General features: G+C 34.9%; 1 long non-coding RNA gene across 1 annotated transcript in view; it reads left to right on the forward strand.

The window, feature by feature from the left end:
- LOC141377661 (uncharacterized) overlaps nucleotides 1-1,953 on the forward strand; it is a 66,594-nt gene extending 64,641 nt beyond the window's left edge. The window contains exon 5 of the long non-coding RNA XR_012390149.1: nucleotides 1-1,953. This exon is cut by the window's left edge and continues 361 nt beyond it. This is a non-coding gene — a long non-coding RNA (uncharacterized lncRNA).
- The last annotated feature ends 8,047 nt before the right edge of the window (nucleotides 1,954-10,000 follow it).

Genomic DNA, 10,000 nt, shown 5'->3' on the forward strand with positions numbered 1-10,000 from the left:
CACAATAGTATGTCAAGGTGTTACTAAAATTAATTAGTATTCTTACCTGTTATTAATTCTTTAAATTAATTAAGTTGTAAATTCTGACAAATTTATTTTATTGTTTTGGCAGCAAACAAATATAAAACAGAAAATGTATAACAAAATTAAGAAATCAGCAGATATAAATATCATCTTACATATTACTGAGAGCCACAGGTCTGCACAGCAAGGTTGCAGTCAAACTAACGTTTAAGCATGCAAAATTCATATGTCATATGGCTCTGCGAAAAGGAGTGGGATTAAACAAAATATTTAGAGATTGAAAAAGCAAGCAACTGGTCCATAATTTCTGTTCAGAGAGGTCATGGTTTGATCTTTGATTAGTCTCAAGCAATCACATGATGTGATTTTGCAGTTCAGAGTTCTCCAAGCTTGAACTTTCCAATGCTGCAAACTGTAAAATTTGTCGCATGAGCTATCATTCCAGGTCTGCAGCATTCACATGCGTATGAATGGAAGTCTATAGGGAGAAAAGTGCAGTGTGACTGGGACTTTAAGCTGTAACTCTAATTAAACACACCTGATAAAACTAATTAAGGCTCGTTAGAAATCTACAGGTAATGTTGAAGCAGGGTGGGAACTAAACTCTGCTGCGCTACAGTTCTCCAGTAACTTGGAGTTTGACCCCCATGGTATATAGCAGGGGTGCTTAATCCTGTTCCTGGATATCTACCTTCCTGCAGATTTCAGTTGCTACCCATATCAAACACACCTGCCTGTAATTATCACGTGGTGTTCAGGTCCTAATTAATTGGTTTAGGTGTGTTTGATATGGATAGCAACTGAAATCTGCAGGAAGGTAGATCTCCAGGAACAGGATTAAGCACCCCTTGTATATAGCATACTTTTAAAGCAACTGCTAACATTTATCACAATTACAATCACATATCCAGTAAACACACACACACACACACAAAGTGCTGCAGTGAAATGTGTTACTCTCTCCTCAATGCTGACCATGCAAAAAAAAAAAAAAAAAAAAAAAACTGAACAGCAAAAAACACAAAATAATTATTTTAAAGTTTTAAATAATTAACAGCTCTGTCAAATCTCAAAAAGTTTAAAATAATTATAGAAAACAAAAATAACGTTGGCAACACCGAAAAACCAAAGGATCCAATCTTTTATTGTTTTAATTATCTCATGACAACAAACTTTTTTATTGTTTCAAATATAAATTCATAGGTGGAAACACTGCTCTGAAAAATACTTAGCAACAAACTCACAACCTGGGACCAGACAGTTGAGCTTTTGTGAGTGGATGGCTATGTGTATCATGTTTTTGTGATTCCCTGTGATTTTGTGCACATGTTACCTTACTGAGATGATGGAATTTAATTTTGGCTTAGTTGCCAACAAAGATACATACAACTGTTAGCATCTGTACATTATGGCAGTATGCAATATCCAATAAATACATATACTTAAACAAAAGTAATGTAAGAAGTTATATGAGGAGAGGCTAACTAGCTAACAATGTAGCTTTCAAGTACACAGTTCAAGATAACAACAATATAACTTAAAACACAGCCTTATTTTATAAACCCTCAAAAACATTTGAACACATTTTACTTACTCATTATAGATTCTTATTTAAAGCCTAAAACATATCAGACTCAAAATCTGAATTGATAGACAGAGAATAGAGCACACTCAGCAGTAAACAAATCAAACACCTGGCTCTCTTAAAGGGCCAGCATTTTCTGAAAACTCTTTCCAACACCTTTGTGTTTAGAATAAGACGGACAGCCTGTGGGAGTGTGTGGTGATGCCTAAATCATTGTTTTTTTACAGTTATTGCACAATCTACAGAGTAAGAGTGCAGTTATACTAATTAAACACCTGATCAAACTAAATCTAAAGGTAGTGTGTTGAAGCAGGGCTGGAACTAAATTCTACTAGGCTGTGGCCTTCCAGGAGTTTGACACCCCTGGTACATAGCATATTTTCAAAGCAACTGCCTACATTTATCACAGTTATGCACATATCGTTTAATAAAAACAATAAAAATATACTATAATATAAACTTTATCCATAGAAAAAAAAATAATAATAAATAATCTGATTCTCATGTTGCTCCAAATCTGTAGTAATAATAAAAACACAACAAATATTATGATTTATACATTTATTTAGGAAAGCCTTTATACTGTTAATGGCACTTTTACTTGCCAGTTTTCCAGACAAATTCATTGAGTCTCTGCAAAAATGTATGTGCGTGTTGTTTAAGATATATATATATTTTTTTAAATAACACATTTTTACTAGTTATTTAGCAAAATACTAATATTCAGTTGAAAGTGCAATTTAAAATCTTAACTATAGGTCAAACTAGGCAATTAAATTAGATTTATTATAGAAAAAGTAAACAAAGTTATAAAAATTATTGTGACAATTTCTTTGCTCTGTGTGAATATTTTTGCCTTTAAATGCATTTCGTCCATATCTTACACTTACCTTTTAATAAGCTCTGTGGCATTGGTTGACTCCTGATACTCAATGTTAAAAACATAAAAGGAACCAAAGAAAACACAGAGATAAAATAAATATGAAATAGGAACATAAAGCATTAGAGTAGATGGGGCAGTAATGGTTGAACAGTAATTTACCATTTATTATCACAGTAAATATCTGTAATGGTACATAGAGTAAATTACTGTAATTTATTCTTTGCATTACAGAATTTCATACAAATCCTGCTCCTTTTACAGTAAAATACTGTTCCCTTTCATTACAGCTAAACACTGGCTATTTTACAGTTATTTACTGCATAATCTACAGTAAGGGTTAACAGTGTGATGACAGCACATAATATTTGACTAGATATTCTTTAAGACACTAGTATTCACCTTAAAGTGACATGTAAAGGCTTAACTAGGGTAATTAGGTTAAGGTTAGGCTAATTAGGCAAGTCATTGTGTAACAGTGGTTTGTTCTGTAGGCAATCAAATTTTGCTTAAGAGGGCTAATAATACTGACCTTAACATGGTTTTAAAAAAAATGTAAAACTGCTTTTAGCCGAAATAAAACAAATAAGACTTTCTCCAGAAGAAAAAATATTGCTGGATATACTATGAAAAATTCCTTGCTCTGTTAAACATTGTTTGCAATAAGTTTAACAAGGGGGTGATTAGTTTTGACTTCAGGTGTATATATGCTTCAAAAAATAGCAGTTTCAGTCGACCACAACACCAGTTCTATCCTAACGATGCAAAATTGCCTTGTGCGCAGCTAAACGTTTCTCCATGCAAACAGAGGTTTTGTTCGTCTCTCTAAAGTAAGTGTTTGTGTCAATGCACATATCAGTGCCATCAAAATGACAAAGTCCCTGTGTCACTGTATACACAAGATAAAAATGTCTAATGTCAATACAGCAGCGCAGTCTGGGATTCCTGATCTAAACTCTGACTGCATTGAAACTAATTCATTCACTGGATTTACAAAAAAAATGTTAAGGTAGGTTGTGGTTGCAAACAATTTTTTTGGGCTGAATTTAAACAAACAAATTAAGTAAAAAAATTGCTCAACTTTGTGTGTTTAAATTCAACCCACAGAAATTGTTTGCAACCACTTACCTTAAGAAAATTGAGTAAATCCAACGAATCCTTTTTTCAGTATAAGGCAAGTGTTGAAAATGCACATACACGTACTTGTTTTGGTTGTTTCCTTTGGAATAATATATGTTATACTGCAAAAAAAAAATGCTTGTTATATTGTCTTACCCTAACCCAAGTCTTCATCAAACCATCAAAAACCATTAATGTGAAAAGACCCATTAAGAAATTAAGTATTTACCCTACACTGTAAAATAAAATCTTGTATTTTGGGATTCACAAGAGTTTTCAGTTTATTTTCGGTTGTGAATTGCATTATGGGACCTTAATCTCTGCTCTGTTGACTTTTAATGCTGAAAATTCAACTCTACAGTTTACCAAAGTGACTTTTATTGACATTTCAGTAGTTTGAAAGAATATAATGCATAAGAAAAAATAGAGAAATACGTCTGTAGACTAACAGAACATGTGCTGGCAGTTTTATACAAGGTTTTTTAGTGAAATATACAACACCAACACTGATGATATATCGCTGTTAAAAAATGTTCATAAAAGTCACATTTTAAGGTTAAAAGTTGTTGGAAGCAAGATAAATGTCCCATAATGAAATTTAAAAGCATAAAAAACACGGAAAAATAAAAACATGAATCACAAAATATTGTAAACGGCTAATTTACAGATATTTTTCTTACAGTGCAAAAAAATAGAGCAAACTGAAAAATATAAAATTATACTGTATATGCATTTTGTATCAAGCAAACACGTTGTTCTAAGCATTAATTAAAAATACATAAAACATCATACATAATACGGTCAATACATAATTTTTTTTAAATATAATTTGTTTTATGATAAGTTAACTGTCATGAAAATAATGTAAAATAATTCCAAAAATAAAGCAAAAATTTTTATAAAAAATAAGCAAAAAGTAATTTATTGAAAATGTCAAATTTATTTATTTATTTATTTATTTATTTATTTATTTATTGAAAACAGATTTGTATCTAGCAATATCAAATGTTATTATTTATGTATTTATTTATTTATTTATTTATTTATCAAATACAGATTTGTATCTAGCAATATCAAATGTATTCATATATTTATTTATTGCTTTGAAAGCAGATTTTTATCTAGCAATAATAAATTATTTATTTATTTATTTATTTATTTATTTATTTATTTGTTTATTTATTTGTTTGTTTGTTTGTTTGTTTGTTTGTTTGTTTGTTTGACTGAATGTTTGGTTATTTTATTATTTAAAAAAATTATTTATTGCAAATATATTTGCATCTAGCAATAATAAATTAAATTGTTTGTTTGTTTGTTTGTTTGTTTGTTTGTTTGTTTGTTTGTTTATTGCAAACAGATTTGCATCTATCAATATCAAATTTATATGTTTATTTGTTTGAGGGGTGACGTGGTGGTGCAGAAGGTAGCGCTGTCACCTCACAGCAAGAAGATTGCTGGTTTAAGCCTCGCCTGGGTCCGCTGGCATCTCTGTGTGGAGATTGCATGTCCTCCCCATGTTCGCATGGGTTTCCTTTTGGTGCTCCGCTTTCTCCCACAAGTCCAAAGACACACGGTACAGGTGAATTGGGTAGGCTAAAATTGTCTGTGGTGTGTGGGTGTGAATGAGCGTGTATGGATGTTTCCCAGAGATGGGTTGCAACTTGAAGGGCATCTGCTGCGTGAAACATATGCTGGGTAAGTTGGCGGTTCATTCCACTGTGGAGACCGCAGATTAATAAAGGGACTAAGCAGAAAAGAAAATGAATAGATTTGTATCTTGCAGTATTAAATGCACACAACTATACACATTCTTTATACGAGTTTTATACATGCCTTGATGGTCTGTTGTATTGTTTGCTATAGTTCGTTAAAAGTGCTGTTGCTGTGTCATACAGGGGAATGTGTGGAGAATCTGACTGTAGATAAACAATAAAATCAGTCACACATGTGCGGAAACCTCTAGTACAGGTGAATAAGCAATCATGTGCTCGTGTAAAGGGTTTTTAATGATGTCTAATAGCAGACACCCCACGGATAAAAGCTGGAAGCAAGCCTCCCTCCTTTGTGCATCCTATCCTGTGGCGTATCCTGCTCCACACCAAGGAATGTCACTATGTCACATCTCTTATTGTTCACAACGTCGTGTAGTAAACCCCGTCTTCATGAATGAGGAGAATAAACAAACAAATCAGCGTTATTAGCGTAATTGGATTACATAATAAAAGTCATGTGTTGTGGAGCAAGGAGTGCAGTTTTATAAGCTCAAACTCATTAATTATATTCCTTCAGCTTAGTCACTTTATTCATCAGAGGTCGCCACAGCGGAATGAACCACTAACTTATCCAGCATATGTTCTACCAGCCTGATCTCACGAGAAAACGTTAAGTATTTTACGTTTTGCCAGTTTAGTGGCTAATTCGTACGAGTTCAGTCGTACAAAATTGTACGATTTTAAAAAGGAGGCGTGGCACGTAACCCCACCCCTAAACCCCACCGTCATCGGAGGATGAGCAAATCGTACTAAATTGTATGAATTAGATTGTACGAATTCATACGAATTAGCCACTAAATCAAAAAGTTACGAATTGCCGTGAGATTGTGTTGGTTCTACACAGCCTTCCAGCTGCCTTTCCAACTCCACACAGAAACGTCAACGGACTCCAGCCAGAACTCGAACCAGTGAGTTTGTGAAGCAGTTTGCGAATGTTCGTTGGAGCGATGGATTTGGCAAACAGCAAATCAACAAACTATGTTGGTAACGACGGAACTTGCGACCTTAGTCGGCTTAACGAGGTTTTGAGAAGCGCACCTCAGAGCAGAAGATTTCTCCGTCACAGGTTTGAAGAAGCTGGCTCGTCATCATTCAGACGATCAAAGAAGACAGCGCTGCCTGCCTACATTAAGAGCACTTTAGTTTGTTTTTAACATGGAAAACCCAGAAATTCCACCTCCAACTCCTTCACTTTCTACTGTTCGATGAGGAAGAAGACCACCCGTGGCCCTATTTAGAGTCCATGTTTGCATTTGTCGGAGTGAAAGACAATGAAGTCCATACTCTGCCTCACGAAAAATTGTGAAATAATGGCCTTCAGAAATTTACCGTCGAATTTGAAGAAACATATCAAGTGAAAAATAATATAATACACAACACACGGCAGTTTGAGCAATCTGTAAGGGCTAGATAAGTTAACTAACGTTAGCTACCCACGGTTCATAACATGCTGCGATGTTCACTTAACGTTAACTTGTTAGCTATTATAAAGGCTGTGTCACGCTGATAGGTGTTTTTGAGCCATCATATATATGAGCAATATCACACGAGTAGCAGTGCGATATGGCTGTATATCGGCACTGGTGGGAGGCGTGCGATGGCACGAGGCATTTATACAACAGTTTAGCGGCATAATTGTGTATATAAAAACAAAATCAAGCATGGAGAGTCTTAAAAACCCTTTTGTATGAGGAACTACTTTCTTCCACATTGGATTCAAATCATAAGCTGACAGTTAAAGAGCTGTTAAAACAGTTAAAAGCATCTTTTAAACTTTAGATCTGTTGTGTCTGCTTTTTGCTGGCTGTATGTGGGCGGATTAATACACAAAGGGTAAAGAGGCTGCAGGAGTTCTGATATTGCAGAATATCGCACGGCTATCAGCCAATCAGATTTGAGAACCAGACAGAACTGTTGTATAAATATATATATATATATATATAAATACTATTAATCGTAAACCACGTTTCTTTTCGTTCTGCTTAATCACGTTTAATTTTACTTTCAGTACTTGAGTTGTAAATTTTTTTGAATAAACTACTTGCAGGACTTACGTACAAAAAATGTCAACCCAAGCTCATTCTGAAAACGTAGCCCCACTGATGTTTCTGGAGACCGCGATTTACGAATTTTATTTTTTCAAGTGAACGCTATGGGCCGGTGTGACGCCGCTCCTTTTCGTGCTCGCTGGCTGACGGCTCACCTCCGTCTGGAGGGCTTTCCAGCCACAACCAGTTTGTTCAGTTAGCTCGTCGTGTTACGTCGGCGGAACGGAGGCCTGGAGGGTAGCCGGCCGCGACAACCGGGTTCGAAGAGCATTTCCAGAAATCAGGTAAGACAAAAAAAAGAATCCAAAAAATAAAGTGAACAAGTTCATAACGGGGCGGGAATGCGGTGAAATCTGAACACGCGGTCAAATTCGGACGAGGGCTTTTCTTTTTCTGGACGGCTTTTGTAAATCGTTGCTTGGGTTTAGGAAAGGAGGAGGAGGAGGGTTGGCCGATTGGCCAGCTGCCCAGTCAATCGTTCAGTCATTCAGTCAGTCAGTCGGACTGACGGTCGCTTGACAGCGGCCTCCGACGGCTTTACAAGAAAACAGCGCGGGCGCGAACGGATTTGTGAAAACAAAAACTGCACAAATACAAACCTCCCGGGAATGAGCCTGGGTTGAAAAATGTTGAATACTTTAGTACATTCACTTAAGTATGGTGCTTAAAGAGCACATCAACTTCTACTCTAGTCACTTTTTTAACAGAGCACTTGTACTTTCACTTAAGTCTGAGTCCCTAGTACTTTGTACATCTCTGTTTATTTCACACTATTGATTGCAGAGACATCCCCACAGTGTTGTGTACTTTATTAATCTTGAGAAGTCTTTGTTTTTCTCAATATTTCTAAAGGAATATGAAATTAATTTGTAGTTTTTTTCACTTTTACATAATTAATTTTTATTTTGGTCGATTTTAGCCTATTAAAAGAGTAACAATTAAACATCATAATCAGCAATCAGCAGATAATCAGCAATCAGATACTTTCCTTTCTGTCTTTAAGCATTTTTATAAAGGAATACAAGGGTGTTTTGATTGTCTGATGTAAATCTGGAGCAGAACACTGTCTAACTGTTTCCCAAAGATCTGAAAAGCCTTTTAGTTGCGACACTAGTAGCAGGAATACAAAGCATCCTCCGTGACAGTTTTGCCAACCTTCAAAACTCCTCCTCATTAGCTTTCCACAAGTGCAACCCGAAACACTTCTGCCTTAAGAAATAACCAGGAGAGAGAAAAATACGGTCAACAGCATTATAAATACGCCTTAATACAACTTAAATGATGCCAGTTATTTAAAACTTAAACAGTTTGTGAATCATTTTTTCTGCTACAGATTGTTGATGATTGCTTTATATTTGCATTGATTCATTTAACGAATGCTTTTGTCCAAAGATGCATAAAATAAATAAACGAAGATTAAAAACACTACAGATCATCAGAGGAAAGCAGAATATTGATTTAGCTTTTTTTTTAGGTGGAAAGATCACTGATGAACTACAAATCAGTGACAAACTACAAATCCCTGCATGCAGCTATACACACACCGGTGTCCAATCTCCACTAATCACACACACACGTAGCTGAAACCTGTCATCAAGGATTGTTTGGACTATATATACACCCTGCACACGTTAGTTAGTCTTAAATTTGTGCCATGCGTTGTCTACCATAGCCTTGCCTTGGTTTATTTCTGTTTGTTCATTTGTATTCTGATGGCTGACTTGTGTTTCACCTTGTGCTTGTAAAAGCATAAAAGGGGCATTGCCGCCTGAGAATGCCCCCACCCCCCCACCCCAACTATTTGTAAAGGATTGTTCACTCAAACTGAAAATTCTTTCTGTCATTAATTACTAACACTCCCGTCATTTCATCCTTCAGAACACACATTTAGATATAGCAATGAAATTATGAAAATTAATAACCAAAACCAAAGCAAATACTAATAGCTAGTTCTTAAAAAAAAAAAAAAATTAAATTAAATTAAATTAAATTAAATTAAATTAAATTAAATAAAACAAAACTAAATTAAATTAAATTAAATTAAATTAAATTAAATTAAATTAAATTAAATTAAATTAAATTAAATTAAATTAAATTAGGACGAGGCAGTGGCGCAGTAGGTAGTGCTGTCGTCTCACAGCAAGAAGGTTGCTAAGGAATGCAATAGTGCAGAGATCTGGTCCCCGCGTCAGGTCAGGCTTTAAAGTGCGCACGCGATGGCGGATAAACTCACACAGGAGAAAACTGGACTAGTGGATAAGATGAAGGCGAGCAGCCTAATTCATTACTTGTTTTGGTTAACTAATTCTTAAAAAACAACTCTCTTGAGCTCTAAAAGGGAAAAAAAACGCAGTAGAAATTTACCGTTAAATTAAATTTAGCAGAGACGCAACTGCCATTCATTTTTCGGTTTGGGGACGTGTAGCCTAATAAAAATGTTTAGTTGGATACTGCACATTCCCACAGTAGTCTACACCAGTGGTCCGCAATCGGTGGGGCGGTTATATATATATATATATATATATATATATATATATATATATATATATATATATATATATATATATACAAC

The sequence above is a fragment of the Danio rerio genome, chromosome 2 (genome assembly GCF_049306965.1).
Source record: "Danio rerio strain Tuebingen ecotype United States chromosome 2, GRCz12tu, whole genome shotgun sequence".
In the NCBI taxonomy this organism is placed as follows: Eukaryota; Metazoa; Chordata; class Actinopteri; order Cypriniformes; family Danionidae; genus Danio; species Danio rerio.